Raw genomic sequence first — 16,765 nt, 5'->3', positions numbered from 1 at the left:
TCTTTCCTCTTATATCGATTTAGTGGAGCGAAATCAGTTTGCTGGTCTACCAGATGAGGATCCCTTGAAGCATATGGAAATTTTCACGGACTACTGCTGTTCCATACCTATACCAGCTGGGGTGACTCAGGATGAAGTAAAGGGGTTGATGTTCTTATACTCCTTGAAGGATTCGGCGCAAGATTGGTACCGCTACCTTGATAGGGTAGCTGTTGGAGTCACGGATTGGGCATCTCTAGCATTAGCCTTATAAAAGAAGTACTTCCCGTTTTCAAAGACTGATGCCTTGAGGAGTAAAATTACAAATTTCCAGCAAGAAGCTGATGAGGGCTTTTGTGAAGCATGGGGACGTTTCAAAAGTTTGGTCCGAGCTGTCCCTCACCATGGCTTCCAGCAGTGGTATCTTTGCAACTTATTCTACAATGCTTTATATGATGATTACAAGGTCATCCTGGACGCAGCTGCGAATGGTAGGTTTCAAAATAATACCGGTCAGAATAGAGGTTGGAACACTATTGAGGAGATGGCGGTCCATAGAGCTGAGTTTGGGAGTTCACGTGGGAATTCACGGAAGCAAAGTGATGAAATGAGTACCGTTGTGACACTCATTACTTCTATTACTGCCCGTCTTGAGAGGCTCGAGGCCTCTAAAGCTTCCAAGGAAAGAGTTGAAATTCCTGTCCATAATTCAGATGAGACCGCGGAGTTGAGAGAAATGGTCCAAACTCTTTTGATTCAAGTGGCGAATATGGAAGCAGCCGAGATTGAGTCCTCAAAGAATTTTGTGAAGCAGTTGGAGAATATAGAGGCTAAGCAAGTCGAAAATTCTTCAAACAAATGTGAAGGGCCAATTGAAACGATTAATGCCATTAATCTCAGAAGTGGCCTATCTTATGAAGGTCCTGACAAGCCAAGAGGAGACTCGGAAAATGATGAAGAGGCTAGTTTAGTTTCTGGTACAAAAACGAGCTCAACTGCCAGTACTTCTGGTTGATCGACCAACATTGTCAATCGATCGATCAAGCGTCGAGATAAAAAAGTTTCGATCGAAACTATTCACACCAAAGACAAGATCGATTGACCAACATTGTCGATCGATCGATCGAGTCACCTGACGAAATTAATTCGAGCAGAGGCATTCACGCCAGCCAAGTTGGTCGATCGACCACTCATATCAGTCGATCGACCGGGATCCCAGTGCAGGATGCAAATCCGTCAACTAATTTGCATGATTCTACACTTATTGATGATTTGACGGAGGTTTTAAGCTTACGGAAGCCAAAGGTTGCTGATCCTACGGCCAGTGTTGCAGTCCCGTATCCGGAACGTTTGAAGAATACTAAGCTGGAGCACAAGTTTGGTAAGTTTCTGGAGATGGTCCAGAATCTCGAGGTAACGGTTCCTTTCACTGATTTAATTACCCAGGTACCCTCTTACGCTAAATTTATGAAAGACATTCTAAATCGTAAGAGGAATTTTCGTGATGATGGTAATGTTGCTTTTGTGGAAGAATGTAATGCTCTTTCGCAAATTAATGTACCACCTAAATTAAAGGACCCGTGTAGTTTTTCAATTCCTTGCACTATAGGTAACCACGAAATTGGAAAGGCCCTTTGTGACTTAGGGGCCAGTGTCAGTGTCATGTCGTATTCTGTTTGCGAAAGGTTAAATATTGGTAGACTTAAGGTGACTGATATTACCGTTCAAATGGCAAATAGATCGACTCAGAGACCTATAGGAGTTCTAGAGGATGTGCCCGTTCGAGTGGGTAAGTTTTTTATTCCTGTCGATTTCGTTGTTTTGGACATTGCAGAGGACAGTCAGATACCTATCATTTTAGGTAGACCGTTTTTACATATAACTGGGGCTGTAATAGATGTCAAACGCGGAACCATCACCTTAGAGGTAGGGGATGACACCATTGAGTTCAGTCTTGGTCACAAGGCGATTGCTGACGATGATACGTGTTATTCCATTGATATTGTTGACAGGGTTGTTAGTTACAATTGGAGGGAATCCTTAGCCAAGGATCCCTTAGCTGATCTAACTGGTTTAGATGAGTGTGCAGGTACTACAATGGAGAATGCTGAGGAGCCAGATGCTTTGGTAGCCTCAATGGAGAGCTATGAGCTCACAGAGGAAGAAGATGAGATGCTCTTGAGCCTAGCCAACGAGAACTTGGTAAACACTTGCTATACCATTGAAGCCGATTCTGTCTATCTTTGTAGAGGTAAAAGTGCCGAGCGTAAGCCACTTCCTCCTAATCTTAAGTATGTTTTCCTAGATGATACGGAGCAAGTACCCGGCTATTGTTAGCTCTAAGCTTATTGATGACCGGTATGCTGCTTTGATGTGTGTGCTTAAGAAAAACAGGAAGGCTTTAGGTTACTCTTTGGATGACATTAAGGGCATCAGCCCTGATGTTTGTATGCATAGGATAGAGCTGGAGGACGGCCACAAGCCTTACAGACAGGGTCAACGCAAGTTGAACCCGAAGATGCAGGAAGTTGTTATGGCTGAGGTGATGAAACTACTCGATGCAGGTATTATTTATACAGTTGGCAACTCCAAGTGGGTTAGCCCAGTTTAGGTAGTCCCGAAGAAAGGAGGGACTACCGTGGTTAAAAATGAGAAAAATGAATTAATACCAACTCGAGTAGTGACAGGGTGGCGGATGTGCATTGATTATAGACAGTTAAATGCCGCTACCAAGAAAGACCATTTCCCTCTCCCTTTTGTTGACCAAATGACTGAAAGACTGGCCTCTAACAAATTTTTCTGTTTTCTAGACGGATATTCGGGGTTCTTTCAGATCCCTATTCATCCAGATGATCAGAGTAAGACCACTTTTACCTATCCACAAGGTGTTTTCGTATATCGTAGAATGCCTTTCAGATTGTGTAACGCCTCTGCTACCTTTCAGAGGTGCATGATGAGGATTTTTTCTGATTATATAGAAAACATTATGGAGGTATTCATGGATGATTTCTCAGTTTATGGTAGTGACTTTGATCGTTGTTTAGCTAACCTTGATGAAGTCATGCAGCGTTGTATTGATGTTAATCTTGTTTTAAACTGGGAAAAGTGTCAGTTTATGGTCAATGAGGGAGTTGTGTTGGGGCATTTGATTTCTGACAAGGGTATACATGTTGACAAAGCAAAAGTGCAGGTGATTGAGCAATTGCCTCCTCCCGTGAATGTTAAAGGAGTGAGGAGTTTCCTTGGTCACGCCGGTTTCTATCGGCGTTTGATTAAGGACTTTTCAAAAATTGCTAAACCACTTACACAGTTGCTCCTTAAGGATGCTGTCTTTGAGTTTACTGATGAGTGCCTTTTAGCTTTTAACAGGTTGAAGGAGGCTCTAGTTTCTGCACCAATCATTGCCGCTTTGATTGGGATCTCCCATTTGAGATCATGTGTGATGCCAGCGATTATGCAATTGGTGCAGTTTTGGGACAGCGAAAGAATAAAGCTTTGAATGCCATATACTATGCGAGCCGAACTCTGGATGAGGCTCAAGTCAACTATTTTACCACTGAGAAAGAGTTTCTAGCTGTAGTTTTTGCCTTAGACAAATTTCGGTCTTATTTGTTAGGTTCTAAGGTTATTGTTTATAGTGACCATGCAGCGCTGAAGACTCTCTTTCTCAAGAAAGATGCGAAGCCGAGGCTTTTGAGGTGGATACTCCTTTTGCAGGAGTTTGATTTGGAGATCAAAGACAAGAAAGGGGCAGAGAATGTGGTGGCTGACCATTTATCTTGCCTGCAGCTGACAGAAAGGGAGGATTCATTGCCTATTAATGATTCCTTTCCTGATGAGAGTCTGTTAGCTATTACTACTTCAGGGTCTTATCCGCCTCCGTGGTTTGCTGATTTTGCTAACTTTGCTGTGACAGGTAGGATACCACCCGAGCTTTCATGGCAGCAGAAGAAGCGGTTCGCTTATGATGCTAGACAATACTTTTGGGATGATCCTTATGTTTTCAAGGAATGCGCAGACGGTATCATCCGGAGATGCGTGCCTCAATGGGAGGTGAAGGAAATCCTAGACGCATGCCACTCTTCTGCTTATGGTGGTCACCATGGTCCATCCCGGACTGTGGCCAAGGTACTCCAATCTGGTTTCTCTTGGCCAACTTTGCATGCAGATTGTCGTAATTTTGTTGCTGAGTGCGATGCTTGTCAAAGATCGGGGAATATTTCCAAGAGACACGAGATGCCGCAGGTAGGCATTCTTGAGGTTGAGATTTTCGATGTCTGGGGCATTGATTATCAAGGACCCTTTCCGAGCAGTCAAGGTAATAAATATATCCTCGTAGCTGTAGATTATGTGTCCAAATGGGTGGAAGCTATTGCTACTCCCCATTGCGATGCAAAGGCCGTGATTAAACTTTTTAAAAAGATCATTTTCCCTCGTTTTGGTGTCCCTCGGGTTGTCATTAGAGATGGTGGAATGCATTTTAAAGAGAAACAACTTAGTGCTTTATTGACTAAATTCGGTGTCCAACATCGTAGAGGTTTGGGGTATCATCCCCAAACTAGTGGTCAGGTTGAGGTTTCTAACAGAGAATTGAAAGAAGTCTTAGCTAAAGTTGTTTCTAAATCACGTCAAGATTGGAGTCTTAAGTTAGATGATGTCTTATGGGCTTATAGGACCGCGTTTAAAACGCCAATTGGGATGTCTCCGTTCCGATTGATTTATGGTAAGACATGTCATTTACCTGTTGAGTTAGAGCGTAAGTCTTGGTGGGCTATATGTGATTTGAATTTGGATCCTAACCTCTCTCGTGAGAAACGCATGACACAACTGAATAAGCTGGAGGAATTTAGGCTGCTGGCCTCTGACAATGCTAGGATCTACAAGGAGAAAACAAAGCGCTGGCACGACAAGAGAATTATCAAGCGCGAGTTCCATATTGGCGATAAGGTACTCCTTTTTAACGCTCGTATCCGTTTATTTCCTGGTAAGCTGAAATCCAGGTGGACTGGCCCCTATACGGTCACATTAGTTACAAAATTCGGATCAGTTGAATTGGAGACCTCTGCTGGAGAAAGGTTCAAAGTTAATGGCCAATATGTGAAGCATTATCACGGATCAGATGCATATGTTGGGAAAGTCGAGGTATTGTACTTCGACCCGTTATCGGATGATGCAAATTGAGGTAAAAAGGTCGTGCGGGACCTCTTAAACCAGCGCTAACCGGGAGGCAACCCGGGTTGTAATTAATTGTAACATAGATTTTTTATTTTGTTATTTCATTTATTTTGCACTTTGAGCTTTGTTTATTTCTTTTTAATTAGCATTTCATGGTTTGAATAATGTGCGCCTTTGAGAATTTTTCCAGGAATTTATTTTATGCAAAGCGCGCAAAGTGGTCTACTGAATGTTTGTGAGAGAAAGACGGGAAATTATGATGGCAAAATGAATTTTTGACGAATTAAAGTTTAATTGCCAGCGTAGGCAGTCGATCGACTAAGAGATTCAGTCGATCGACTGAGGTGGAGAAAGCAGAAGCTACTGTGTATAGGGGAGTGGTCGATCGACTGGGTCATATAGTCGATCGACCGCCACAGGAAGTCTAGAAGCTGTGTAAATGGAAGACTGGCCGATCGACCGAGTCAAGTGGTCGATCGACCTGTTCGCGGGATCAGAATGCAACTCATAAGGGAAGTCTTCACTCCTTATTCATTTATTCATTTACTTTCAGAAACTCAGAAAACGAAAGAGCAAACCCTAATTTCACTCCCCTTCTCGCGATTTTCACCTGCAATCCCCTATTACACTTGATTTTTCTTGCTTTAATCTTCAAGTTTCTTCAAGGTATGTCTCTAATCCTATTTCCATGCTCTATTTTCGTTTTTTTTTACTGCGGTTTCATGCGAAATTTTCGAGTATTGTGCCTTTGAGATGGAAAAATCGATTTGGGGAAAATCGATTTAGGGCTAGTTCTTGTCGTTTTTTTTTCCGCTTTCATTGCTTCTTATACCCTTTTCCCCTTGATTTTCGAGCTAATTTAGCAACTAAAAGGTGATAATGCCGTTTTCCCCCAAATTTCGAAACCCTAATTTGCTTTTCACCATCTGATTTTGTTTCGGGTTTTCGTAGATGGACACTGTTAGGGGATTCTTGTTGCTAATGGGTTGTTTGCAGGTAAAAAAAATGACAAAAGGAAAGGAACACATGTTTGAAGGGAAGTCGAGCCAGGGCGCTGCCAAGCGGCCGCGCGGTCCGCCACTCATGATTGAGGACACCACGGATAGTCTACCTGACTATCCGCAGGTTCTATTTTCTAATTCTACTCAACGCGCCAAGTTTTCTCTTTTCGCTGCAAGAATGAAAGTCACAGCTACCCGATTTCTTCATAAACCTACTTTAAAGAAATTAGGCTGTTATGAGTCGGTTGTGTCCCTGCTAAATGGGACAGGAATGACGGGACTAGTGGACATGGCCGAGTTTACGTATTACATTTTGACTCTCGAGTTCTTTTCTTGTTATGCTTTTAACTCGGCCTCTTTTGAGGAAAATAAGACTAACCCTTGCATTTCCTTTCGGCCATTCAATGTCAATTACTACTTGACATTAGCCGATTTTGCTTGATTTTTGGGTCTTTACTTCGAGGGTAGAACCTCGGATACCGCTGATGTTCACCGAGTCATGTGGTCTTGCATTAGTGACTTTTACGGGCCTAAAAGGACGGGCACTTACGTCCACTTGCCCCCTCTTCGTTATTTTCTACGGCTAATGGGTAATACCATTTTCGGCCGTAAAGAGTCAAACAATGTGAATAACATTGAACTGTCTATCTTGGCGGGCTATCTGAACATTGAAAGTCGGATAGCCCGTATCTATAACATCGCTTATTTGACTGCCGCTCACTTTCAGACTGTTAGTAAGGGCACCTTGACCACTATTGCTTGTGGCGGATTGGTGACGCGTATCGCCAACCGTCTTGTTTTACTTTTCCCTCGAGAGGAGGCCCCTATTGACCCTGACCTACATTTCATGGACCTTGCATACGCGAGGGCTGTCCATTGGGTCGATAGACAGAGACGGTGGAAGATCGATTCTTTCATCTGTGACCCCATCCCTGTCCTTGGCTACCCTCCTGTCCTGCCCCTCACCACTGTTCAGAGGGCAGCTCGGCCGCCCTTGCCTAGTTACAGGCTCCCTCTTGTGGCGGCCACTGCTACTGCTAGCACTTCGAGGAGAGCTCGTGCCTCCACTTCATAGGCACCCTCTACCTCCACTACTGCTCCCACCGGTTTTCCGGCTACTTTCCGTCCCCCTACTCCTTTGGTTGTCCCTGCGGTCATGGACCAAAGGGCAATGTCACGTGTGCTGGGTGATTTGTGCAGGAGCTTTGACCAGCACAGGCTAGACACGGGTCTAGCCCTGTACCTAGTCTACGAGGAGTTAGCCCGGACGGGGATGCTCCCACAGGGTGCTTGGACTCACCCTTCCTACTTTGTTCCCCCTGTGGGCGGCTACCCTCAGCCTGCTAGGAGACCCCCTCCTACTACTACTGCTGGTGCCTCCACTTCCAGGAGAGCCACTGCCGCTGCTGCTGAGGCGGACGAGGAGAACGACTCGGGGTCCGGAGAGTCTAGTGGTGAGGAGTACGACGGTGGTGATTAGATCCTTGTGACCTCCCCGTTTTTGGCTGGTTTGGGGAGGTCATCTTTTGTGAGTTCCCTACCCTTCTTTATTAGTTTCCTTTTATTTTGTTATGCTTTTATTCTCCCATATTTCTGCTGGTGATTTGCTGCTGAGCACAATGAGGGCATTATGCGTTTTGGTTTGGGGAGGGTATTTGCATATGCCTTTTGTTTTGCATCTGGATTTGTTTTTTTATTGCATTTCAGTCACACGTTTAGTGCATTTTAGTTTGCATTTGTTTTTCAATTCAAAAAAAAAAAAAAAAGAAAAAAAAAAAAACAAAGAAAAAAATTGAAAAAAATTCATAAAAATCAAAAATATCACGTTTACTTTTGCATATAGTTGAGTCGGATTGGAGTTATTAATGACGATTTTGCACTATTAGTCAAATATGCCATTCCTTGCCTTTTCATAGCTGCTTAGCAAGAATTATAAGTGATTTCTCAAATTTTGTTATGGAATTCATTTCGGGTAATTAGACTTGACTCATTACTTTTGGCAAACTACTTATACTTTCTGAGATATAGAGCCTATAACTGGTGACATTCATGACCGGTTAATTTAGGATTGAGAGTAGTACTCCCTTCATTTCATGTTTTGCACGTGTATGAGTTTTGATTGCTTATTGCCTATACGCATTGGTTTGTGGTCGGTATTGCATGTTTTGAGAACTATTGCATCTTCCCCTTTCTCATTTTACCCCATTAACTCCACTATAAGCCATAACTGCCAGTTGCCCTCAACTACATCCCATACTTAGCCTACCATTGTGCCAAGCTAGGAAGTAGTAGAGGAATTTGTCAAATTATAAGCTGTTTTGGTTCGCTTTTGTAATGATGGAGAAAGTACTTATGAGAAGTTGAGGGGTTTCTAATGTTCAGCCTCAAGAAAGAAAGAAAAATTCAGAAAAAATGAAAAGGAGAGGGACGTTTACCTGGGCAGAGAGCACTGGTTGTGACAGAGTGGTCGATCGACTGCCATCACTGGTCAATCGACCACCAGCTCAGAAGTTGAAAAAAAAAGAGTGAAAAGAAAAGAAAAAAAAAGGAATAATAAGAAATTTGAAAAAATAATAATTTGGTTGAATTGAGAACACGCCTCATGTGCTTATTTCATGATTTGGAGGCATTTGTTTTGGGATATTGTGTTGCCTAGTCATTAAAGGCATGGTTTATATTTTGAGTTGGAGGAACGGGATACGGTTTCTGATGGTTTGATAGGTACTAGCTTGGCTCTTACCTTCACTTCTTCCATAATTGTTTTGCCCTTTTCTTTCCCACTTAGCCTCACATATCCAAATCTTGCAATAGTTCGGCATGTAATAGTCTTTGACGGTGGTTATGTGTATGTACGGTAGCTAGAATCATTATTCATACTAGTCAAGCATACATGTTTTGTCGGTCGCAGTCTAGGTGAGAGTCTGTATTTTCTTCCCTCTCTTATTTAATTCCATGATATGCATAAATTTGTTCACTTGATTTGAGCTTTGCGGTAGTTGACTATGTGCATTAAACGGTTTGGCATTGATTTGTAGTTAGCTCTGAGATATACTCCTTTCCGTTAGGTTTTTTTTTTATATCGGTCATAGTGCTTGCTTGGGGACAAGCAAGGTTTGGTTTAGGGAGATTTGATACGTGCATATTCTATACACTTTATCTGTAGTTTTGGCGCGTATTTCCATGCATAATTGTTAGCTTAAGGCTACTATTTCTCCCGAAACGGTTTACTTTGCCTTTTCTATGATTTGTTGTAGGAATAAATGGAAGTGAGCTAATTCAAGCCTAAACCGTCCTCCGGAGGCAACTTCAGGGAAGCTTTGAAGGAGGGAGTTCGGATTCATCCACCTTGGGATGCGTGCAAAGGAGTGAAGAGCTGATTGGAAGAGGGAAAGAAGTCACTACGCAGCTCAGCCCAGTCGATCGACTATGCTTCACAGTCGATCGACCAATGAAGTACAGCAGACGCTACTGTTCTGAAGTGACCAGTCGATCGACCATTCTGACCAGTCGATCGACCAGTCTGCGAGCTGATATTGATTTTTCGTTTTAGACTTTTAAAAGCCCAACTTGTAATTAACTTTTGGGCATCTTTTAATCAGTAGAACGCAACAATTATTAGGTTATGCTTTTCATAACTCAAGAACTCAGTTTTTAGATCTAGCTTTAAAAACGGAAAACGACGAATTCAATTATTTTGTTCATCGATTTTTATTAGTAAGTTTATGCAAATTTCTTCTTCTTTAATTTCTTGTTGTTCCAATTACTTTATTCTCATCTTAATTTCAGCAACTTCAACCATGTTGAATTTATTCCTTGCCTTTAATTTTGTAATTAGTATAGTTTTAATTATGCATAGCTAATTTCTTTGATTGGGAACGAGGTGAGCCATGACATAAATTAGGATTGTTTTGTAGTATGAATTCTTCCGTATTGGTCTTGTTGTCTTTTGATAAACCTTCTTACTAGATTGAAAGATTAGTAATTCGAATTATCGTTAGATTTGGAATTTTCCTTTGAGCGAAAGCTTTGAGAAATTCTGGGGAATTAATAGACCGTAAAGTTAATTTGAGCATTGATCGAAAGGCTTGCTCATACTCCTTGAGACCGTATTATAGGACCTCTACTACTTTACCGACCAGACCTTAGCCATGGTGAACCGAAGTTCCCGATCTCCCTTTTATCTTGTTGAGAAATTCTTATTTTAGCAATTAGTCAATTTAGTCAACCAATTTCAAAACCCCCCATTTAATTGTTACTTTTATAGACTGGAAAATAGCAAACAAAATCAACCTTGTCTCTCTGTGGTTCGACCCTTACTATCACTAGCTATAGTTTTAGTTTGGAATTATAAATTTAATTTTGATACAAAACGACGGTATCAATATCTTAGCCTCACCTTGGAATTCTTGTCTAGTCTCAAAGTATTTGAAGGAGAGACATATGGGGTGTCTTTGGAATTTAGGTTGTGTAATGAGACCCATCAAATGCATTTGGGTACCTTTGGTGAAATCTTTGGGCTTGCGATACCCGAGACCGACCTTGAAAAGCCTGTGGGGTTCACGGAGTCACATTTGTGGAGAGCAATCACCGGGTTGGAATTAGAGGGTTTTAAGAGGTGTCATGCCTTTTGCATTCATCACCCGGTTATTAGGATGTGGCATCAATTTATAGCGGGGACTATTCATGGTAGAAGTGACACGGGATGTGCGAGTCAACTTGACATGACTTTTCTTGAGTCATATTTGAATGTCCAAGGTTTGCCAAAGTACAACTTTAATCCCGCTCTTGAATTACTTGTCCGATTTCGAAATCTATCAAAGGGTGCGACAAAATCAAAGGGAATTGTGATGGGTGGTCTTGTGACTAGGATGGCCGATGCTTTATGTCCGGGATTTAATGATGATGGGAGGTATGAGGCTCTACCCGGAGATACTTTACTTAATTAGAGGGTCATCTTTAGGCATCACAAATGGTGCAAATATAATGATTTGGGAGGTATTGATTGGTACACCAAGGGAAGCACTACATTCACCCTTCCTTGTTGGGACCTTCCTCCTATCACACCTAGGTCGAGTTACCTTGCACCTATGCCGAGCTACCTCCTCCCCATTGAGAGGATTATGGTTCCACCACCTAGGAGACGTGAGGAGGCACCTTCTACTCCTTCCCATGCACCACCACCGTCCCAAGGTCCAAGCCTTGGATTTCCACCATTCCTTCATGGTGTTCGGCCCTCTTATGCGGAGATACCTCCATACCCCCATGTCTACCGACCCTTTTCACCTTCTCCCCCTCGCCCGAGTAGCCCGCCATCGGCCATGGATATATTGATGGGTATGATAAGCAACATGGATGTTAGGATGCACCGAGGGCAAGAAGACAACTATTTATCCCTTTATCCTCAATATTATCATATGGCACAACAAGGGTTTATTGATCCTAATGGTCCTAGGCCTTCTTGGGTGCAACCGCACCTTGTGTTCCCAAACCAAGGCTTGAATGAAGATGACCAAAGAGGAGGAGAGGAAGAAGAAGAAGAAAGTGGAGATGATGATAGCCTTAATGATGAAGGCTTTGATTGAGATCGTGATTGTAAGACCCTTCTTTCCCTATTTCTCGTGTATAGTTTGCATTGTAATATACCTCACATGATTAGATTAGTTTGCATTGTATTTATCCCACATGATTCATGTAGATAGTTGCATATAGATTAGAATTCATGCATAGTTACTAATGGCCAAACCTATTCATTTCTACACTAGAAATAGTGTTTAAATCGGTTTGGGGAGGTTTGATCATAGGTGACTTAAGCATTTAGCATGCATCATATAATATAGTTTAGTTTGCATTCATTTGTTATATATGCCATATAGAATTACATTTAGTTAGAGCATGCATTCATTCATATCATATCATTGCATTTGTACTTCAATTTCCATAAAATCAAAAATCCAAAAACATGTATTTCTTTTTTCATTCCTACTCCTACATGTACATTGAGGACAATGTCCAAAATAAAGTGGGGGATGGGAATTTATATTCCAAAAATGAAAAAAAAAAAAAAAATTGAAAATTTTTGAAAAATCCCAAAAACATGTCATTTTATTTCATAAAATCAAAAACCATAAAATTTGAAAAATTTGAAAAAATCAAAAACAAGTTGATTTCCTTTGTCGTATGGCCTTGTATATATTGTGTTTGTTTTATCGTTGTTCACATTGATCGACTACGCCACATCCGAGACATGAGGATATTGAAGACCGCATGGTATGATCTTTCCAATCTCCTTTTTCCTCTTTATGTTAATGACTATGTGGCTTTATTTTAATTGATGCGGTACAACAATGTGAACTTAGGACTTGCATTTAGTGTATATGTCATATTAGTTGGTAGAATCATTTGCATTAGGATGTTTATATGTTAGTTGCATCATGGCATGTAGTTGCATGTTAGAAAATTTTGTGAAACCGTCTACTTGGGAAGCTTGACAAGTGTATATAGGCCCTAGTAGATGCTTTTTCTTCTTAAGACTTTGCTTGTTAGAATACTTGTAAAACACCCTAGGATGTGTCATGCTAGTATCCTTTGACCCATGGATTAAGGCCTAGTCAAGAGTACCTTGTGGTGTGATAACTCCTTGGCTACCGTTTATTCCAAGGTGACCCTTGAAACCATGCATCCATCCTTCATACATGTTCTACCACATTTTTTGTCATCAAAGGGAATGGGCACAAAAAGAAATCAATTTGAGTTCAATGAAATGAAAAGTGAAAGAAAGTTTGCAAAAATGCATCAAATGAAAAGAGGAGCAAAAATAGAACTCCTAAAGCTTCAAATATAAGCCACCCTCACTACATATGGGGTGACTTTGAAAATGTTCAAAAGAAATGCAAAGAAAAGTTGAAAGTTGTCAAGTATTGAAATGCCAAAAATCAAAAAGAAATGGCAAAGAAAGTGTTCTCAAATGTCAAATACCACAAGAAATTGGGGGGAAAAACAAAAACAAAAGCAAACTCCCAAAGTGAAACTCAAATATCTATCGATCCCTTTATCCATCGTATCCATTTTTGTGCATGGTAGAGAGAGGACGACCCTTCTTCTTGTCTAGGCAAGAGGGGGAATTCCGCGATCCTCCAGTGTTTCTAACACCATAGGGAGTCTACTCTTGACAAAAGCATTAAACGATTGAGGACAAAGGTACCCTAGCTTGACACATTTTGGAGGTGATTTATTGGTATCCTTCTAGGCTTAGTAGTTTGAAGAAACCATATCTATGAAGGAGTGTGTACCCTTGAATTGCTTCCCTTGTAGATAATTTCCGCCACTTAGATGAGGAAAGTGGCTATTCCTTTTGTAGATGCATCCATTACTTGTTTTGTGTGCTTTAATGTTTGGATGTGTCGCCATTTTGGCAAGACCCACCTTGCCTTGCAAGAAGGCATCCTGCCTCATGGTTGTCTTGTTGTGAGTTGAAGGGGCGGAGTGAGACCCGCTAATTGTCTCATATCGGTTATATTATTTGGTTAGTTTAAATAAAGGTCTAGTTTTTGTCACCTCTTTACTCCGGACGAGTAAAGGTTCGGTTTGGGGATATTTGATATGAACATTATTTGCGCACATTTAGTCCCCTAATTGAGCCTATTTTGCATACTATTATAACATTCTATGGCCATTTTATCCGTCAAAACCTTCCTATTTGCTTTTCTATCGCATTTCATATGTTTTGTAGAAAAGGAGATAATAAGGCGGAAATTCCCGTCTTTCGTGCATATTTGGAAGCTTATTGATAATATTAGATGGACTAGTATGAAAAGGAGACAAGAATGATGTCCAAGTATGTAGGAATAAAGTGTATATAGAAGGATCAAAGGGTTAAAAGCAAGGATGACGAGAAGGAAGGCATTGCATGAATAAATCGCTCGAAAACCAAACCAAGGGTTGCTCCTTTGTCTCTGAAAGTATGCTAGATGAAACGGCGTCGAAAAATCAAGTGATCTAGGATTTTGAATCACTCCAATAGGAGTCCGGATGAGGAAATAACGTCCGTTTTACAATCCGAGCTCAAGATACAGCTCAACCCGCTCGGGTCAAATTCAACCCGCTCGGGTTGAAGCCCAGGACGCCCATATTTCGCTCGGGACGAGCGTATTCCTTGACAGGAGGTCTTCCCTTGCTACGTGAACCATAAATCCGCGCGTATTTCTTTTGAGACCAGCGTTTCCCTGCTTAAAACTCAAAAGTGTAATTACTATTTTACCCTTGCTTAACCTAATGATGCTCTACTATATATACCCCATTTGTAATAATCAAACCATCAAGTTTTCATTAGGTTAAATCAATCCTTCCTTAGATTAGATTAGGAGTAGATTAGAATAGATTGTCATTTAATCTTTCCACAAATTACACATTAATCTTTCCTTAATTATTGTTCAAGTTTATTATTGAGTAATTCAAGTTTATTATTGGGTAATTAGAAGATTATTGGGTTTATTGGGAGATTGACAACCTTCCATCAATCATCAAGTTCTTCTATTATTCTTTGCATTATTATTATTGGAATCTCCATAGGTATAATTCTCTTAATCCCTTTTTAATTATTGTTAATTACTTTCATTTATTCATCATGTTTGGTTTGTTAGTATGATTGACGACCTTATTAACATGTTAAACTTGATCATGAGTGAGTAGTTACTTAGCTAGGATTAATGGGTAATTAGGGGAAATAAACATGGGGAATGATTCATGCTTAAATTAATATGCTTTCATAGTTTATTTGCTTGTTTGTTGTGATCTCAACTTATGCACATGTTATGTTTGATGAAATGCTAAGCCTATGAATCCTTGCATTTACTACCATCACCTATCTTTTCAATGAGACTTGTAAGACATAAACCAACTCGAGTCTCATTAGACCATGCATATAGTTGAGTAGGGTGGATTAAGTCGACTTGTAGGTGTTGTACAATCTAATCGATTCGGCTCCGGGACCCAAACCTCCCTAGGATTGTAAGATATAAACCAACTCAATCCATCACAACAATAATTGCTTGCATCTAGTAGGAAACATGTTTGTATGATCAACTCCCATGAATCCCTTATGAACCCATGATATCCTAGTGCCTTTTATCAATTGTTTACATCTTTCCTTTTATTGCTTGTTTATTGCTTTTATTAGATTAGAATCATCAACCCATTATAATTGTGACAACCCCAAGCATAAACCATAATTAGATTGAATAATTTGAGTAACCACCGTCCCATGGATCAACCTCGACTTACCGCTAACTAGTTGTTTGTTGAGTATTATAAATGTGTTTGATTGGATGTGACCCGACGACATCACACATCATGTATGAAAATATAATCACATTGATGCCTTATATGACTAAAAGGTTAGTCCATGTATTTGACTAAACAGTTAGTCAATGTGATGATGAGACGATTATTTAATACAATTAAATAATATCAGCTGAGACGAATTAATTGTAAATTCGTAAATTGAATATAAACAGTTATATTTAATTAATGTATATAATGTTAGCTTAAACGAATTAAGATGTTAATTCGTAATTAAACGTAACCAGTTATATTTAATTAGCAAATTATAAATATATTATATTTATAGTTAATGTATATATTATGCGATATTGTCATAATAAAATGTTGACAGACCGGTATTAATAAATCGACTGCAAACTGTTGTGTGTGGACTTATTAATACATGTCGACATAATTGACAATTAATATAATACACATTTTATACATTTTTAGAACAACCAAAAATAAGAAGAGTTCCTCCTTATTTTTGGTGGTTGGTGAAACCGAAAATAAGAGAAAAAGAGGAAGAAAATATCTTCCCCTAAGACTCTCATTTACACGGTTTTAAAGAGGAGTAAGAGGAGAATTTTTCTCATTCCCTTTTTGACCTAATTCTCTCATCACAAAAACATAAACCCTAAAAATAATTAACATTTTTTAGGGATCTCATTCTAGCAAATTGAGAGGCATTTCTCAAAGCATTTTGGGTGCAACAAATAGGAGAATATCGATTTCGATATTGTTCTTAGGCCATATTGCTAGGACCAAAGGTTAATTCTAAATCTCTATTCTTTTGTTTATGTAATTTCATTTATGACTCGTATTTTCATAATTATAATTTCGTTATAATCCGAATTTTTCTTGATGAAGTATACAGATATTTCCTACATTACGGTCGTTTTGACAGTAATTAGAGTACATTTGGAGTCCGGGTCAAAAACCGTCTTCATTTACTAATAACCGTTTAAAATACCGAGTCAGATTATTCTGGAATGTTCCGGATATTTCTATTCCATATTTTCAATCTTTTAATCTTTTGGTAAATTATATCCCGAAATTATATTTTATATAATAAGGAAGATAAGATCATCCGCAATTCCATAATAGAAACGCGGCAAATCTTTCTTCCGCAGGAGGAAACCCTTGGGGAAAGGACGCAGCAGGTGCTGCGCCTTTTCCAAGAGACGCAGTGGTTGCTGCACCTCTTCCCCAGCTCCTTTCTGCGTATTTTAAGATCTTTTCGAGATTTACTTCCAAAGTTTTACCGAAACCCTAATTCCTTCGTGTGATTA

At 40.1% G+C, this 16,765-nt stretch overlaps 1 non-coding gene across 1 annotated transcript; it reads right to left on the bottom strand.

Moving 5' to 3' along the window:
- Positions 1-281: 281 nt before the first annotated feature.
- LOC141615531 (small nucleolar RNA R71) lies at positions 282-390 on the bottom strand. The gene has a single exon (XR_012529948.1). It is a non-coding gene; the product is annotated as a small nucleolar RNA R71 (small nucleolar RNA).
- Between the last annotated feature and the right edge of the window lie 16,375 nt (positions 391-16,765).

This window comes from Silene latifolia, chromosome 11 (assembly GCF_048544455.1).
Source record: "Silene latifolia isolate original U9 population chromosome 11, ASM4854445v1, whole genome shotgun sequence".
NCBI lineage: Eukaryota > Viridiplantae > Streptophyta > Magnoliopsida > Caryophyllales > Caryophyllaceae > Silene > Silene latifolia.
Note: the sequence above shows the minus strand (reverse complement) of the source record. Positions and strands in the feature narration are given on the sequence as shown.